Source organism: Pristiophorus japonicus, chromosome 12 (genome assembly GCF_044704955.1).
Source record: "Pristiophorus japonicus isolate sPriJap1 chromosome 12, sPriJap1.hap1, whole genome shotgun sequence".
Classification (NCBI taxonomy): Eukaryota; Metazoa; Chordata; class Chondrichthyes; family Pristiophoridae; genus Pristiophorus; species Pristiophorus japonicus.
The window spans coordinates 22240064-22257653 of record NC_091988.1 but is presented as its reverse complement, the minus strand read 5'-3'; the positions used below and the strand labels follow the sequence as shown (position 1 = coordinate 22257653).

General features: G+C 44.4%; 1 protein-coding gene across 1 annotated transcript in view; it reads right to left on the bottom strand.

The window, feature by feature from the left end:
- The window catches only part of adamts9 (ADAM metallopeptidase with thrombospondin type 1 motif, 9), a 462662-nt gene that overhangs the window by 147290 nt on the left and 297782 nt on the right, over nucleotides 1-17590 (bottom strand). The gene's annotated exons all lie outside the window — the stretch shown is intronic.

Sequence of the window (17590 nt, the reverse complement as noted above, 5' to 3'; positions counted from 1 at the left end):
TTACAAATTTAAATAACATTATGAAAAGCCTGACTATAATTTATTATAATAGTTACATTTTATCTTGTTAAGATAAGAATGTCTAAATAACTAACTATATTATTTCACTTTATGCACACATTGAATGCAGTATTATTCGTTTTGGATTTATGAAGTCTATTTTTTAAAAGCAGTAAGTTCGCTTTTTGCCCTTTTTGGGAACTCTCGGCATTTGCGCAATGAGTAAATCTCAATTTGTTAAAATCAGCAAAGCAAACGTCTGTGACGTTAACCATGTACTTCAAAATGAATTAAACTAACGAACACTAGAATAACTTATATCAATAGTTTAAGAGCACTTACTTAAATTACATCAGCAACTTGCAATCACTGCTGTAATTTATATCAGTCAGGAATCTGGGAATTCTGCCCAGTGGGGGAGGGTAAAATACTTCTTGGTCTTTTTCCCATGGCAGTGAAAATATTTCTAAAGTAAGAGTCTTTGAAGCCACAGAAAACATATCTGTTCTACAACCTTTATCGAACAATGAAAATTGTTGCAAGTTATTCTGAAAGTTCTATTTGAGTTGGTTAAAAATAATGAGATGCTCCGAGGTCTTTATTTATCAGTCCTAGCAACAGCTTGAATTTAATGATAGATTAGCTTTACCAGAAACTTTACCAATAAACTGCAAGAACTGCACATCTGAAAACACTACACTCGTCTATGCCAAAGGTGCGAGTAGCATGGATTACTTTATAAAGATTAAAGAAGGATGTTTTAAAAAGTGTAAGTAGTAAATCGTGCTGATTTGATCAAACTGTACTTAAATCAGAAAGACTGTTTAATTTCAAAATCATATATGGTATCTAGCTGTACACACATCAAGCTGCATTTTCTTTTTTTCTCAAAAAAAGGAAGAAATACCTATGCTCCATTGTAATTTGCAACCGGCTAACAAAATCACGGGAATGTACAATTTTGAAATATGCATTTCCTGAGAATACGTTTTGATTAGCGCTGAAGAAAAAAAACAGTTAATCACTTTGAATTTCTAATAAGAATCTAGTAGAAATGTTTATTGATCCAACTATGGAGTGTGCAGTATTTGGGGGAAATTGATTGGCGACATTTGAGAAAATCTCAACTTACCAACAGGATCCTACAGGAGCTCAACCCCATGCAATTCATTTTGCTTGGGGTGTTGGGGATGGGGGGTTCACAATCCATACATTCACATAACCATGTGAGATGCTAAGTCAATTGAAAAGTTCGAAACTGAAATCAATAGATTTTTGTTAGGCATGGGTGTCAAGGAATATGGAACAAAGGCATGTAAATGGAGTTAAGGTATGGATCAGCCATGATCTAATTGAATGGCAGAGCAGCTTTGAGCGGCTGAATAGCTTACTCCTATTCCATCACACCAGTAGACAAATACATGTGTACTTCACTTTGAGAGTACAGATGTTGTGCCAAGATAATACTCGTGTATATTCAGCAGGTGCTGCACGGAATGTTGTTACATTCAGAACAGTCGTTAATATCTGAAACTAAATTGTCCAAGTCCATAACGGTGGAAAGTTACCTTGCCCGTCAGCAGCACACAGTAGAAATTTGAGGTCACTGAGCCTGTGATTTTCTGCTATGTGCACTTTGCTCCATGTCAATTTATGTACTTAGGCAGAAATAAGAAAGTGAAATATCTCCGTATGCTGGTTGTCATAGAAACAATACCACAAAAGTGCAAAATTTCAAGTGATAAGATTTCATGAGAACAGAAAAAGGAAAAAAGAGGGGTAATGAGGCAGTACAAGAATAGATTGGCGGCTAACATAAAGGAGAATCCAAAGGTTACCTATAGGCATATTAACAGTAAGTGGGTTGTCAGAGGAACGGAGTGCCTGATTAGTGACCAAAATAGAGATCTATTGGTGGAGGCAGAGGGCATGGCTGAGGTACTAAATGAGCACTTTGCATCGATGTTTACAAAGGAAGAAGACTTTGCCAAAGCTATGGTAAATGAGGAGGTTGCCAGGATACTGGATGAGATAAAAATAGATAAAGAGGCAGTACTAGAAAGGCTGGCAGTACTTAAAGTGGACAAGTCACCCAGTCTGGATGGGGTACGTCCTGGGTTGGTGGGAAGTGAGGGTAGAAATTGCTGGCCACAATTTTCCAATTCTCCTTAGATACAGGTGGTGCCAGAGGACTGGAGGATTGCAAATGTTCCATCCTTGTTCAAAAATGGGGGGAGGGGGAAAGGGGGGAGGTGGAGGGATGGGGGGGGGGAGGATAAACCTGGCAATTACAGGCCAGTCAGCTTAACATCGGTGGTGGGGAAACTTTAAGAGACAGTAATCTGGGAGAAAATTAACAGCCTCTTGGACAAGCATGGAATAATAAAGCAGAGCCAGCACGGATTTGTTGAGCGCATATCGCGTTTGACTAACTTAATATTGAGTTTTTTGATGAGATAACAGAGAGGGTGGATGAGGTCAGTGTAGTTGATGTGTATATAGACAACAACAATAAAGTGTATTTATATTGCACCTTTAACGTAGTGAAACATCCCAGGTGCTCCACAGGAGTATTATAGAAACATAGAAATTTACAGCGCAGAAGAAGGCCATTTCGGCCCATCGTACCCGACAAAGAGCCACACGGCCCTCGGTCAGCAGCCCTGACGGTTACATATAAACCTATGAACAATGAACAATGGCGGACAGGTAAAGAGCATCTGGCCCAACCAGTCCGCCCCACACAACTGCAATATCCCGTGGATCGCAATACTTTACACTCTGCCCCACCCGGAGCCATGCGATCTCCTGGGAGAGGCAAAAAAAGATTAAAACCCAGGCATCTAAGGAAACAAATCTGGGAACATTTCTCTCCGACCCATCCAGGCGATCGAAAGTAGTCCAGGAGATTAGTCTGGCCGCATTAGATTCCCTAAAGTACTTTACCATTGTATTTGTGCCAGCCAACAAGAGGTTATCGAGTCTAATCCCACTCACCAGCTCTAGGTCCATAACCCTGCAGGCCACGGCACTTCAAGTGCCTAGCCAAGCACCTTTTAAATGTGGTGAGGGTTTCTGCCACTACCGCCTTTCCAGGCAGTGAATTCCAGACCCCCACAACCCTCTGCGTGAAGAAGCTTCCCCTCAAATCCCCTCTAAACCTTCCACCAACCACCTTAAACCTATGCCCCCTTGTAATTGACCCCTCCACCAAGGGAAATAGGCCCTTACTATCCACTATATCCAGGCCCCTCAAAATTTTATACACCTCAATGAGGTCTCCTCTCAGCCTCTTCTGTTCCAACGAGAACAAGCCCAGCCTATCCACTCTGTCGTCATGGTTAAGATTCTCCATTCCAGGCAACATCCTCGTAAATCTCCTCTGCACCATCTCTAGTGCAATCACGTCCTTCCGACAATACGTCGACCAGAACTGCACGCAGTATTTCAGTTGTGGCCGAACCAGTGTATTATACAATTTAAGCATAACCTCCCTGCTCTTGTATTCTATGCCTCGGCCAATAAAGGCAAGCATTCTGTATGCCTCCTTAACCACCTTATCCACCTGGCCTGCTACTTTCAGGGATCTGTGGACAAGCACTCCAAGATCCCTTTGTTCATCTACACTTCTATGTGGCCTACCGTTTAATGTGTATATCCTTTCCTTATTAGCCCTCCCCAAGTGCATTACCTCACACTCCTCCTAATTGAATTCCATTTGCTACTGTTCTGCCCACCTGACCAATAGATTGATATCCTCCTGCAGTCCATGACTATCCTCATCATTATCAACCACACAGCCAATGTTATTGTCATCTGCAAACTTTTTAATCAAACCCCCTATATTCAAATCTAGATTATTGATATATACCACAAAAAGCAAGGGATCCAGTACTGAGCTCTGCGGGACCCAACTGGAAAAATCCTTCCACTCACAAAAACATCCATCAACCATTACTCTTTGCTTCCTATCTCTAAGACAATTTTGGATCCAACTTGCCACTTTGCCCTGTATCCTATGGGCTTTTACCTTCATGACCAGTCTGGAGCTTTGCTAAAGCTTTGCTAAAGTCCATATACACTACATTGTACGCACTATCCTCATCAACCCTCCTGGTTACCTCCTCGAAAAATTCAACCAGGTTAGTCAAACATGATCTTCCCTTAACAAATCCATGCTGACTGTCCCTGATTAATCCTTGCCTTTCTAAATGTAGGTTTATCCTGTCCTTCAGGATTTTTTCCAATAATTTTATCACCACAGAGGTCAGGCTGACAGGACTGTAATTACTCGGCCTATCCCTTTCTCCATTCTTAAACAAGGTACCACATTAGCAGTCCTCCAATCCTCCGGCACCATGCCTGAATCCAAAGAGGACTGGAAAATGATGGTCAAGGCCTCTGCTATTTCCTTTTTTGCTTCGCTCAATAGCCTGGGATGCATTTCATCCGGGCCTGGGGACTTATCCACTTTCAATGCTGCTAAACCCCTTAATACCTCTTCTCTTACTATGTTTATTTTATCCAGAATTTCACACTCCTCCTCGATAGCAGTATCTGCATTGCCCCTTTTCTTTGTGAAAACAGACGCAAAGTATTCATTTAGAACCATGCCAACATCTTCCGCCTCCACACACAGATTACCCTCATAGTCTCTAATAGGCCCTACCTTTTCTTTAGTTATCCTCTTGCTCTTAATATATTTATAGAACATCTTTGGGTTTTCCTTGATTTTACTTGCCAAGAATTTTTCATGCTCTCTCTTAGCATTCCGAATATCCTTTTTAATCTCACTTCTGAACTTTCTATATTCCTCCAGAGATTCTACAGTATTTAGCTGTCGGTATATGACATAAGTTTCCCTTTTTTTCTTTATCCTCCCCTGTAAGTCCCTAGACATCCATGGGTCTCTAGAAGTGTTATCACCGCCCTTTTTCTTTAAGGGCACATGTTTGGCCTGAGCCCTCCGGATCTCCTTCCTGAATGCCTCCCACTTTCCGACACTAATTTACCTTCAAGTAGCTGTTTCCAATCCACTGTGGCCAAATCACTTCTGAACTTAGCAAAGTTAGCTTTTCCCCAATTTGGGACTTTTATTCCTGGTTCAACCTTGTCCTTATCTATAACTACATTGAGTCTGTAGAATTGTGGTCACTAGCACTCAAGTGCTCTCCCACTGATACCTCTTCCACCTGCCCAGCTTCATTCCCCGAAACTAAATCCAGAACCGCCCCCTCCCGTGTTGGGCTTGCTTTATATACTGACTAAAAAAGTTCTCTTGAATGCATTTTAGGAATTCAACACCCTCTATACCCTTCACAATATATTTGTCCCAATCAATGTTAGGATAGTTGAAATCCCCTACTATTACTGCCCTATGGTTTTTGGACTTCACAGAGATGTGCCTACATATTTGCTCCTCTATCTCCCTCGCACTGTTTGGGGGTTTATAATACATGCCCAGCATGTGATCGCCTCTTTTTTTTTTTTCAGTTTAACCCACATGGCCTCATTTGATGATCCCTCTAACATATCAGCCCTCCTCACAGCTGTAATAGTTTATTTAATCCATATTGCGACCCTCCCCCACCCCTTTTTACCCCCCTCTCTGTCCTGTCTAAAAATCCTGTAACCACGACTATTGAGCTTCCAAACCTGCCCCTCTTTCAGCCATATCTCTGTAATGGCTATAATGTTATACTCCCAATTGTCCAACTGTGCTCTTAGCTCATCCGCCTTATGAGATTAAAAATTTGACACCGAGCATCACGAGTAGAAATTAGTGCAGGTGACCAAAAGCTTGATTAAAGACATAAGGAGTGTCTTGAAGGAGGACAGCGAGCTAGAGAGGCGACGATGTTTAGGCAGGGAGTTCCAGCGCTTGGGGCCTAGGCAACAAAAGGCATGGCCACCAATGGTTGAACGATTATAATCAGAGATGCTCACGAGGGCAGAATTTGAGGAGCACAGACATCTCGGGGGATTGCGGGATTGGAAGCAATTACAGAGATAGGGAGGGGTGAGACCATGGAGGGATTTGAAAATAAGGATGAGAATTTTGAAATCGAGGCATTACTTCACCGAAAGCCAATGTAGGTCAGCGAGCACAGGAGTGATGGGTGAGCGGGACTTGGTGCAAGTTAGGACACGGGCAGCCGAGTTTTGGAACCCCTCTAGTTTATGTAGGATAGAATGTGGGAGGCCAGCCACGAGTGCTTTGGAATAGTCAATTCTCGTGGTAACAAAGGCATTGATGAGGACTTCAGCAGCGGTTGAGTTGAGGCAAGTATGGAGACAGGTGATGTTACGGAGGTGGAAATAAACGGTCTTAGTTATGCTGCAGATATGTGGTCGAAAGCTCATTTCAGGGTCAAATATGACACCAAGATTGTGAACAGTCTGGTTCAACCTCAGACAGAAGTTGGGGAGAGGGATGGAGTCAGTGGCTAGACTTTCACAAGGCGTTTGATAAAGTGCCACATATTAGGCTTGTAGGCACAAGTGAAGTCCATGAGATAAAAGGGGCGGTAGCACAATGGATACAAATTTGGCGACGGGATAGAAAACATAGAAGTGTGGTGAATGACTATTTTTTGGACTGCAGGGAAGTATACAGTGGAGTTCCCCAAGGTTCAGTACTAGGACCACTGTTGTTTTTGATATACATTAATGGCTTGGACTTGGGGTACACGGCACAATTTCAAAAATTTGCAGATGACACGTGCAGTAAACAAGGAGGATGATAGTAATAGACTTCAAGTGGATGTGGACAGGCTGGTGGAAAGACAGATGAAATTCAATGCAGAAAAGGGTGGGATGATACATTTTGGTAAGAAGAACAAGGAGAGAAAATAAATGCTAAATGGTACAATTTTAAAGGGGGTGCAAGAAGAGAGGGACCTGGAGGGTTTCTGTGCACAAATCTTTGCAGGTGACAGGACAAGTTAACAAAGGGATCCTGAGCTTTATAAATAGAGGCATAGGGTACAAAAGCCAGGAGGTTATGCTAAACCTATATAAAGCATTAGTTTGGCCCCAGCTGGAGTATTATGTCCAATTCTGGGCACCGTACTTTAAGAAGGATGTGAAGGCTTTCGAGAGGGTGCAGATTTACTGGTTCCAAGGATGAGGAATGACACTTATGTGGATAGACTGGAGAAGCTGGGGTTGTTCTCCTTAGAGCAGGGAAGGCTAAGAGAAGATTTGATAGTGGTGTTTAAAACCATGAAGGGTTTAGATAGAGTAAATAAGAGAAACAGTTTCCAATGGCTGAAGGGTCGATAACCAGAGGACACAGATTTAAGCAGATTGACAAAAGAACCAGAGGCGACATGAGGAAAAGCCTTTTTATGAAACGAGTGGTTAGGATTTGGAATGCACTGCCTGACAGGGTGGTGGATACAGATTCAATAGTGGACGTCAAAAGGGAATTGGAGAAATATTTGAAGGAGAAAAAAATTGCATGGATATGGGGAAAGTACGGGGGAGTGGGACTAACTGGATTGCTCTTTGAAAGAGCCGGCGCAGACTTGATGAGCCGAATGGCCTCCTCCTGTGCGGTACTATTCAATGATTCTATGTGGGACTAAAAACTTGTTGGTTCATCTTCGTATTGTATGAAATAAAATTAACAAGAAAACTGTTTTTGATAAGTTAGGTTAGGATAAGTCCATAATAATGTATTGTAAAGAAAATGTTGCATTAGCTACATAATCCCCTCATTTCATAGAATCATAGAAAATAGGTGCAGGAATAGGCCATTTGGCCCTTCGAGCCTGCACCACCATTTAATAAGATCATGGCTGATCATTCCTTCAGTACCCCTTTCCTGCTTTCTCTCCATACCCCTTGATCCCTTAAGCCGTAAGGGCCATATCTAACTCCCTCTTGAATATATCCAATGAACGGGCATCAACAACTCTCTGCGGCAGGGAATTCCACAAGTTAACAACTCTGAGTGAAGAAGTTTCTCCTCATCTCAGTCCTAAATGGCCTACCACTTATCCTAAGACTGTGTCCCCTGGTTCTGAACGTCCCCAACATCGGGAACATTCTACCCGCATCTAACCTGTTCCGTCCCGTCTTATAGAATCTTATACGTTTCTATGAGATCCCCTCTCATCCTTCTAAACTCCAATGTATAAAGGCCCAGTTGATCCAGTCTCTCCTCATATGTCAGTCCAGCCATCCCTGGAATCAGTCTGGTGAACCTTCGCTGCACGCCCTCAATAGCAAGAATGTCCTTCCTCAGATTAGGAGACCAAAACTGAACACAATATTCCAGGTGTGGCCTCACCAAGGCCCTGTACAACTGCAGTAAGGCCTCCCTGCTCCTATACTCAAATCCCCTAGCTATGAAGGCCAACATACCATTTGCCTTCTTCACCACCTGCTTTACCTGTATGCCAACTTTCAATGACTGATGAACCATGACACCCAGGTCTCGTTGCACCTCCCCTTTTCCTAATCTGCCGCCATTCAGATAATATTCTTTCTTCGCATTTTTGCCCCCAAAGTGGATAACCTCACATTTATCCACATTATACTGTATCTGCCATGCATTTGCCCACTCACCTAACCTGTCCAAGTCACCCTGCAGCCTCCTAGTGACCCCCTCACAGCTCACATCGCCACCCAGTTTAGTGTCATCTGCAAACTTGGAGATATTACACTCAATTCCTTCATCCAAATCATTGATGTATATTGTAAAGAGCTGCCTGCCATTTTGAAAAGGACCCGTTTATCCCGACTCTCTGCTTCCTGTCTGCCAACCAGTTCTCTATCCACGTCAGTATATTACCCCCAATACCATGCGCTTTGATTTTGCACACCAATCTCTTGTGTGGGACCTTGTCAAAAGCCTTTTGAAAGTCCAAATACACTACACCCACTGGTTCTCCCTTGCCATTCTGCAAGTTACATCCTCAAAAAATTCCAGAAGATTTGTCAAGCATGATTTCCCCTTCATAAATCCATGCTGACTTGGAGCGATCCTGTCACTGCTTTCCAAATGCGCTGCTATTTCATCCTTAATAATTGATTCCAACATTTTCCCCACTACTGATGTCAGGCTAACCGGTCTATAATTACTCACTTTCTCTCTCCCTCCCTTTTTAAAAAGTGGTGTTACATTAGCTACCCTCCAGTCCATAGGAACTGATCCAGAGTCGATAGATTGTTGCAAAATGATCACCAATGCATCCACTATTTCTAGGGCCACTTCCTTAAGTACTCTGGGATGCAGACTATCAGGCCCGGGGATTTATCGGCCTTCAATCCTATCAATTTCCCTAACACAATTTCCCGCCTAATAAGGATATCCTTCAGTTCCTCCTTCTCACTAGACACTCGGTCCCCTAGTACTTCCAGAAGGTTATTTGTGTCTTCCTTCGTGAAGACAGAACCAAAGTATTTGTTCAATTGGTCTGCCATTTCTTTGTTCCCCATTATAAATTCACCTGAATCTAATTGCAAGGGACCTACGTTTGTCTTCACTAATCTTTTTCTCTTCACATATCTATAGAAACTTATGCAGTCAGTTTTTATGTTCCTGGATTGCACTTATGCAGAAATTATGGCAAAATTTACATTTGATTCTGCACCAATCTTGCCAGTGGGAACTTACGGCCAACATTTCCAACGGAGCTCATGTGTTTACGCCGGAACATAGAAACCAGCGTAAAACTGGTGCAAATGCCGCGTCTCTTATAGGGGCAGCTCTGTTGGGCGGGCCACATTGTTTGCATGCCTGACACAAGACTCCCAAAGCAAGCGCTCTACTCGGAACTCCTGCACAGCAAGCTAGCCCCAGGTGGGCAGAGGAAACGTTTCAAGGACATCCTTAAAGGCTCCTTGATCAAATGCAACATCCCCACCGACACCTGGGAGTCCCTGGCCAAAGATCGTCCTAAGTGGAGGAAGTGCATTCGGGAGGGTGCTGAGCACCTGGAGTCTCGTCGCCGAGAGTATGCAGAAAACAAGCGCAGGCAGCGGAAGAAGCGTGCGGAAAACCTTTCCCACCCACCTGTGACAGAGACTGTAATTCCTGTATTGCACTGTTCAGTCGCCTGAGAACTCACTTTTAGAGTGGAAGCAAATCTTTCTCGATTTCGAGGGAAGCCTATGATGGTGATGGTATAGGGGTAATGGCGAGTGAGCTGATGTCTTCTGTTAAAGCGCCTCACTCTCAGGGCCTCGTGGCTCTGCCGCTCCTCTTTCTCTTCCATTATTATAATGAAAGTAGCATCGCAGGTCAACAAAGTATTTAAAAATACTAACATAGGGTCCAAGTTTGTCCCTTCTGCTAGAACAGCACACCTCCATAAGGTGTGCTGATTTTGTAGTACAAAAACGGCGGCGATTTCTTACCTCCGTATTGTCCCCGTTGGTTCCAGGCCTGTGGCCTGTGGCCTGTGGCGCAGTGCATCGGAACGCATGGTGAGCGGAGCTACAGCTCTGCGCCGAATAGAATGCCGGCAGCTGCGCAGTGGAGTCTGCGGCGTGTGCAGTAGCTCCTGGCCCTCCCAGCGTGTCCTGGCTCCGGGTGACCCTATCCCTGGCCGAAGAGACGATGCGATGTTTGTCGCCCCCTATCCCGGGCCGAGTGGCCTGCCGCACAGGCCGGCTGCTGTCGGCCCGCGCTGAGGGCTACAAGAGACAGGTTGGTGGGGGGAAGAGTTTTGATCGGGGGTGGGGGGCGGGGAGGGGAAGAGATTTTTTTGGGTGGAGGGAGGGGGAGTTTTGATGGAGGGGGGAAGGGGAAGAGTTTTGATCTGGCGTGGGGCGGGGTGGGGAGGGGGGGGAACGGGGGAGAGGGGAAGAATTTTGATCCGGCGGGGGAGAAAAGAATCTTCAAAGATTTTCCAGTACTTTAATATCTAGCTATCTTTAGTAAAAATATACTCAGTTTAATCAGGCTGATAGCACCTATACCCTGTCCAGTCTCGCTGCTTGGGATTTAAAAAAAAAACTAGCATTCCTATCATAACACTGTCATTTGGAAGCTATCTGCGCTGATCTCTTAACTCACCGCAGGGTTTTTCAGAACGTACAAAAGTGGTCACTTATTCTGGCCTAACTTAGTTTGGAGTAAGTTTTAGCTGGCTAAACTTGCTGAAATGGCCAAAACAGGCGTAAGTGGCTGGTAACGCCCCCTTTTGAAAAAAAAAACTGAACTTAAAAAAAAACCTAACCAACTCACTTACACTGGAGCAACTTAAATAGAGAGAATTGCGATTTTTTTAGTTACTCCAAAAAAATCTAGTTGCTCCAAAAAAAACAGAGCAACTGCTGGGGAAACTTGGGCCCTTTAAAGTGCTGGGATTTATTTCTAGGGGTTTGGAATTCAAAAGTAGTGAAGGTTTGTTAAACTTGTATAGGACCCTGGTCAGGCCCCACTCAGAGTACCGTGCACAATTCTGGTCTGCATACTACAAAAAGGACACAGGGACCAAAATTGATGGTCCGATTGCCGGTTGCCGCCGAGTTTTCTTGGTGGTTTCCCCATTTTTTGCGGCGCTCTGTGGGAGATTGGTGAGGCCCTCACGCCGGCAGTTTGGAAGGATGCTGGCGAGCATCCGCTGGTGTGCCAAAGAAAATCTTCCCACCCAAGATTCATCTGCCCCCTACAGGAGAAAAGATCGCTGCGTGGGAGCAGGTTTTACCTGGACGGTAGGTATGAAGACCTGCAAAAAAAAGGTAAGTGAGATTTTTTTTTTTTACTTTTTCTGCAGCGATTTTGTGTTAAAGGGTCCTCTGAAGGTTTTAGAAACATAGAAACATAGAAAATAGGTGCAGGAGCAGGCCATTCGGCCCTTCGAGCTTGCACCACCATTCAATATGATCATGGCTGATCATACAACTTCAGTACCCCATTCCTGCTTTCTCTCCATACCCTTTGATCCCTTTAGCTGTAAGGGCCACATCTAACTCCCTTTTGAATATATATAACGAACTGGCCTCAACAACTTTCTGTGGTAGAGAATTCCACAGGTTCACAATTCTCTGAGTGAAGAAGTTTCTCCTCATCTCGGTCCTAGATGGCTTACCCATTTTTAGTTGTTTATTTTTTGAAATGTTTTTTTTTGTGCATTCCCCCCCCTCCCTAAACCCGACTCCAGCCTCAGTGTAACTTTCTTCAGGATTCCATTTGCTGCCCAGAATCCCCCCTACCCCCCAGAATCGGTGTTCAGCGCCCATTTTTGCTGTCGGGTGCTATTTTCCTTCTTTATTTGACCAAAGTTCTGCCCAAAAGTACCGTCAGGATCTTAGTGGTCTTTTCAATGGTAGATGGGCGGAACTTGTCTTTGATCAATTTCGACCCCACAGAAACACTGGAGAAAGTGCAAAAGAGCTTTACAGGGATGGTGCCAGAACTGAGCAATTACAACTATCGGGAAAGGTTGGGGCTTTGTTCTTTAGAAAAAAGAAGACTTAGATGTGAGCTGATAGAGGTCGTAAAAGCTATGAATGGGTTGAACAGGGACGATGTCGATAGAATGTTTCCACTTGTGGGAGAATCTAAAACTAAGGGCCATAAATGCAAGAAATGTTACTAATAAATCAAATAAGGAAATGAGGAGAAATTTCTTTGTGTGAATTTACACAGACAGCACTTTGGTTAAGATGGCAGTAAGAAACATTAATAATAAAATTGCAATGAAAATGGCTACAATCTCCATAAATTTCAGTCTGCTGTTACCAGGTGACTTCAGACCGTGCTGCACTTAAATTTTGGGGCTTATACATACACCAACCCGTTATTTGTATAAGTCCAGGAAACCTGCACAAGCTGGTCTTTTGCATGGGGGGGGGGGGGGGGGGGGCGGAGCTAATTAAATATGAAAGTGAGCCAAGGAAATCAAGGAAATTTGTGCATTAAAGATATTTCAGCGTAAAACAGGCGTAAATCAGTGATTTGCAAATGTTCTCAAAAGAAAACAGCACATCGCCGCTCTTACGCTGTAATGACGCCATTATTTTTCAGGAAATTTCTGGCCAATTAAACATATGTGGAAGTTTAGATTGAGCAACAACCATATTCTTACTGCTCTCTTAATAATGCCGAAAATGCTGCGACATTTAGACTGCAATGCATTCTTTTATATGTTCATTGTGATTGCAAAATAAATATATGCTCATTATTTAATAAATATAAAAAACAGGTTCAAAATATCGGGGTGGATATTAACCCCCGCCCCCCCATGATGGGTGGGAGGCAGTGGGGTGGGGTGGGAGTTAAAAATTAAAAATCGGGGAGCACCTCCCCAATCCACCGTTTTTACGGTGGTGGGTTACATGGTGTGTGTGTGTGTATCCTGTCTTGCACAGGCAAACACTTTAATTATAACATTTAAATCAGGCTATCACAGCATAGTTACAAACCTGATTTAAATTGAACAGTTGCTGAGCGGGTTTCCCAGGGCTCGGGAAACCTGGCAACTAAATGGAGACAGGAGTAGCCGCCTGTAGCGGGTTTGTGTTTTTTAGAGCACTCCATACAGGCCAGGAGGAGCAGCAGTGCTCTCCTTGGCCCCTCAAGCAAACCTTCGGCCTCCCCTCACTGCTGTGATTGGCGATCTCTCCCCAAACTCCCCACCCCCACCCACTCCAACCCCCGTTCTCTAGCTTCCTGCCTCCCGATTGGTCGAACCGACCCCTATTCTCCAGCCTCCCTCACCACGATCGGATGGCTCAACCTCATTCTCTTGCCTCCTGTCCCGCAACCAGCCGACCCCCACCCCTCCCAACCCCTGCTCTCTAGCCTGCTGCCCCACGATTGGCCGAGCCCTCTCCCCACAAGCCTCAATCTTTACTCCCACTTACTGGACTTCAACCACCCGCCTTCATAGAAACATAGAAACAGAGAAAATGGGTGCAGGAGTAGGCCATTCGGCCCTTCGAGCCTGCACCACCATTCAATAAGATCATGGCTGATCATTCCCTCAGTACCCCTTTCCTGCTTTCTCTCCATACCCCTTGATCCCCTTAGCCGTAAGGGCCATATCTAACTCCCTCTTGAATATATCCAATGAACTGGCATCAACAACTCTCTGCGGCAGGAAATTCCACAAGTTAACAACTCTCTGAGTGAAGAAGTTTCCCCTCATCTCCATCCTAAATGGTCTACACCTTATCTTAAGACTATGTCCCCTGGTTCTGGACTTCCCCAACATCGGGAACATTCTACCCACATCTAACCTGTCCAGTCCCGTCAGAATCTTATACGTTTCTATGAGATCCGCTCTCATCCTTCTAAACGCCAGTGAATAAAGGCCGAGTGGATCCAATCTCTCCTCATATGACAGTCCAGCCATCCCGGGATTCAGTCTGGTGAATCTCCGCTGCATTCCCTCAATAGCAAGAACGTCCTTCCTCAGATTAGGAGACCAAAACTGAACACAATATTCCAGTTGAGGCCTCACTAAGGCCCTGCAGTAAGACCTCCCTGCTCCAATACTCAAATCCCCTAGCTATGAAGGCCAACATACCATTTGCCTTCTTCACCGCCTGTTGTACCTGCATGCCAACCTTCAATGACTGATGAACCATGACACCCAGGTCTCGTTGCACCTCCCCTTTTCCTAATCTGACGGCATTCAAATAATATTCTGCCTTCGTGTTTAAGCCCCCAAAATGGATAACCTCACATTTATCCACATTATACTGTATCTGCCATGCATTTGCCCACTCACCTAACCTGTCCAAGTCACCCTGCAGCCTCTTAGCGTCCCCCTCACAGCTCACACTGCCACCCAGTTTAGTGTCATCTGCAAACTTGGAGATATTACACTCAATTCCTTCATCTAAATCGTTAATGTATATTGTAAAGAGCTGGGGTCTCAGCACTGAGCTCTGCGGCACTCCACTAGTCACTGCCTGCCATTCTGAAAAGGACCCGTTTATCCCGACTCTCTGCTTCCTGTCTGCCAACCAGTTCTCTATCCACGTCAGTATATTACCCCCAATACCATGCGCTTTGACTTTGCACACCAAACTCTTGTGCGGGACCTTGTCAAAAGCCTTTTGAAAGTCCAAGTATACCACATCTACTGGTTCTCCCTTGTCCACTCTGCTAGTTACATCCTCAAAAAATTCCAGAAGATTTGTCAAGCAGGATTTCCCTTGCATAAATCCATGCTGACTTGGACCGATCCTGTCACTGCTTTCCAAATGCGCTGCTATTTCATCCTTAATGATTGATTCCAACATTTTCCCCACTACTGATGTCAGGCTAATCGGTCTATAATTCTGTGTTTTCTCTCTCCCTCCTTTTTTAAAAAGTGGTGTTACATTAGCTACCCTCCAGTCCATAGGAACTGATCCAGAGTTGATAGACTGTTGGAAAATGATTTCTAGGGCCATTTCCTTAAGTACTCTGGGATGCAGACTATCAGGCCCCGGGGATTTATCAGCCTTCAATCCCATCAATTTCCCGCCTAATAAGGATATCCTTCAGTTCCTCCTTCTCACGAGACTCACTGTCCCCTAGTACATTCGGAAGGTTATTCGTGTCTTCCTTCGTGAAGACAGAACTGAAGTATTTGTTCAATTGGTCTGCCATTTCTTTGTTCCCCATTATAAATTCACCTGAATCCAACTGCAAGGGACCTACATTTGTCTTCACTAATCTTTTTCTCTTCACATATTTATAGAAGTTTTTGCAGTCAGTTTTTATGTTCCCTGCAAGCTTCCTCTCGTACTCTATTCTCCCCCTCTTAATTAAACCCTAAATCCTCCTCTGTTGAAGTCTAAATTTCTGCCAGTCCTCAGGTTTGTTACTTTTTCTAGCCAATTTATATGCCTCTTCCTTGGTTTTAACGCTATCCTTAATTTCCCTTGTTAGCCACCTTCCCCATTTTATTTTTTACTCCTGACAGGGATGTACAATTGCTGAAGTTCATCCATGTGATCTTTAAATGTTTTCCATTGCTTATCGACCATCAATCCTTTAAGTATCCTTTGCCAGTCTATTCTCACCAATTCACACCTCATACCATCAAAGTTACCTTTCCTTAAGTTCAGGACCCTAGTTTCCAAATTAACTGTGTCACTCTCCATCTTAATAAAGAATTCTACCATATTATGGTCACTCTTCCCCAAGGGGCCTCGCACAACAAGATTGCTAATTAGTCCCTTCTCATTACACATCACCCAGTCTAGGATGGCCAGCTCTCTAGTTGGTTCCTCGACTTACTGATCGAGAAAACCATCCCTAATACACTCCAGGAAACCCTCTTCCACCGCATTACTACCAGTTTGGTTAGCCCAATCAATATGTAGATTAAAGTCGCCCATGATAACATAACATAAGAACATAAGAATTAGGAACAGGAGTAGGCCATCTAGCCCCTCGAGCCTGCTCCGCCATTCAACAAGATCATGGCTGATCTGGCCGTGGACTCAGCTCCACTTACCCGCCCGCTCCCCGTAATCCTCAATTCCCTTATTGGTTAAAAATCTATCTATCCGTGACTTGAATACATTCAATGAGCTAGCCTCAACTGCTCCCTTGGGCAGAGAATTCCACAGATTCACAATCCTCTGGGAGAAGAAATTCCTTCTCAACTCGGTTTTAAATTGGCTCCCCCGTATTTTGAGGCTGTGCCCCCTAGTTCTAGTCTCCCCGACCAGTGGAAACAACCTCTCTGCCTCCATCTTGTCTATCCCTTTCATTATTTTAAATGTTTCTATAAGATCACCCCTCATCCTTCTGAACTCCAACGAGTAAAGACCCAGTCTACTCAATCTATCATCATAAGGTAACCCCCTCATCTCCGGAATCAGCCTAGTGAATCGTCTCTGTAGCCCCTCCAAAGCTAGTATATCCTTCCTTAAGTAAGGTGACCAAAACTGCACGCAGTACTCCAGGTTCGGCCTCACCAATACCCTGTACAGTTGCAGCAGGACCTCCCTGCTTTTGTACTCCATCCCTCTCGCAATGAAGGCCAACATTCCATTCGCCTTCCTGATTACCTGCTGCACCTGCAAACTAACTTTTTGGGATTCATGCACAAGGACCCCCAGGTCCCTCTGCACCGCAGCATGTTCTCCCCATTCAAATAATATTCCCTTTTACTGTTTTTTTTTCCAAGGTGGATGACCTCACACTTTCCGACATTGTATTCCATCTGCCAAACCTTAGCCCATTCGCTTAACCTATCTAAATCTCTTTGCAGCCTCTCTGTGTCCTCTACACAACTTGCTGTACCTTTATTGCACACCTGCTGTACCTTTATTCCCTTATTTCTTGTTTGATGCTGTCCCCAACCTCACTACTACTGTTTGGTCATCTGTACACAACTCCCACTAGCGTTTTCTGCCCTTTGGTATTCCGCAGCTCCACCCATACCGATTCCACATTATTCAGGCTAATGTCCCTCCTTACTATTGCATTAATTTCCTCTTCAACCAGCAACGCCACCCCGCCTCCTTTTCTTCTCTGCCTATCCTTCCTAGATGTTGAGGTCCCAGCCTTGGACAACCTGGAGCCATGTCTCCATGATGCCAATTACATCGTATCCGTTAACTGCTGTCTGCACAGTTAATTCTTCAACCTTATTCCGCATACTCCTCGCATTGAGGCACAGAG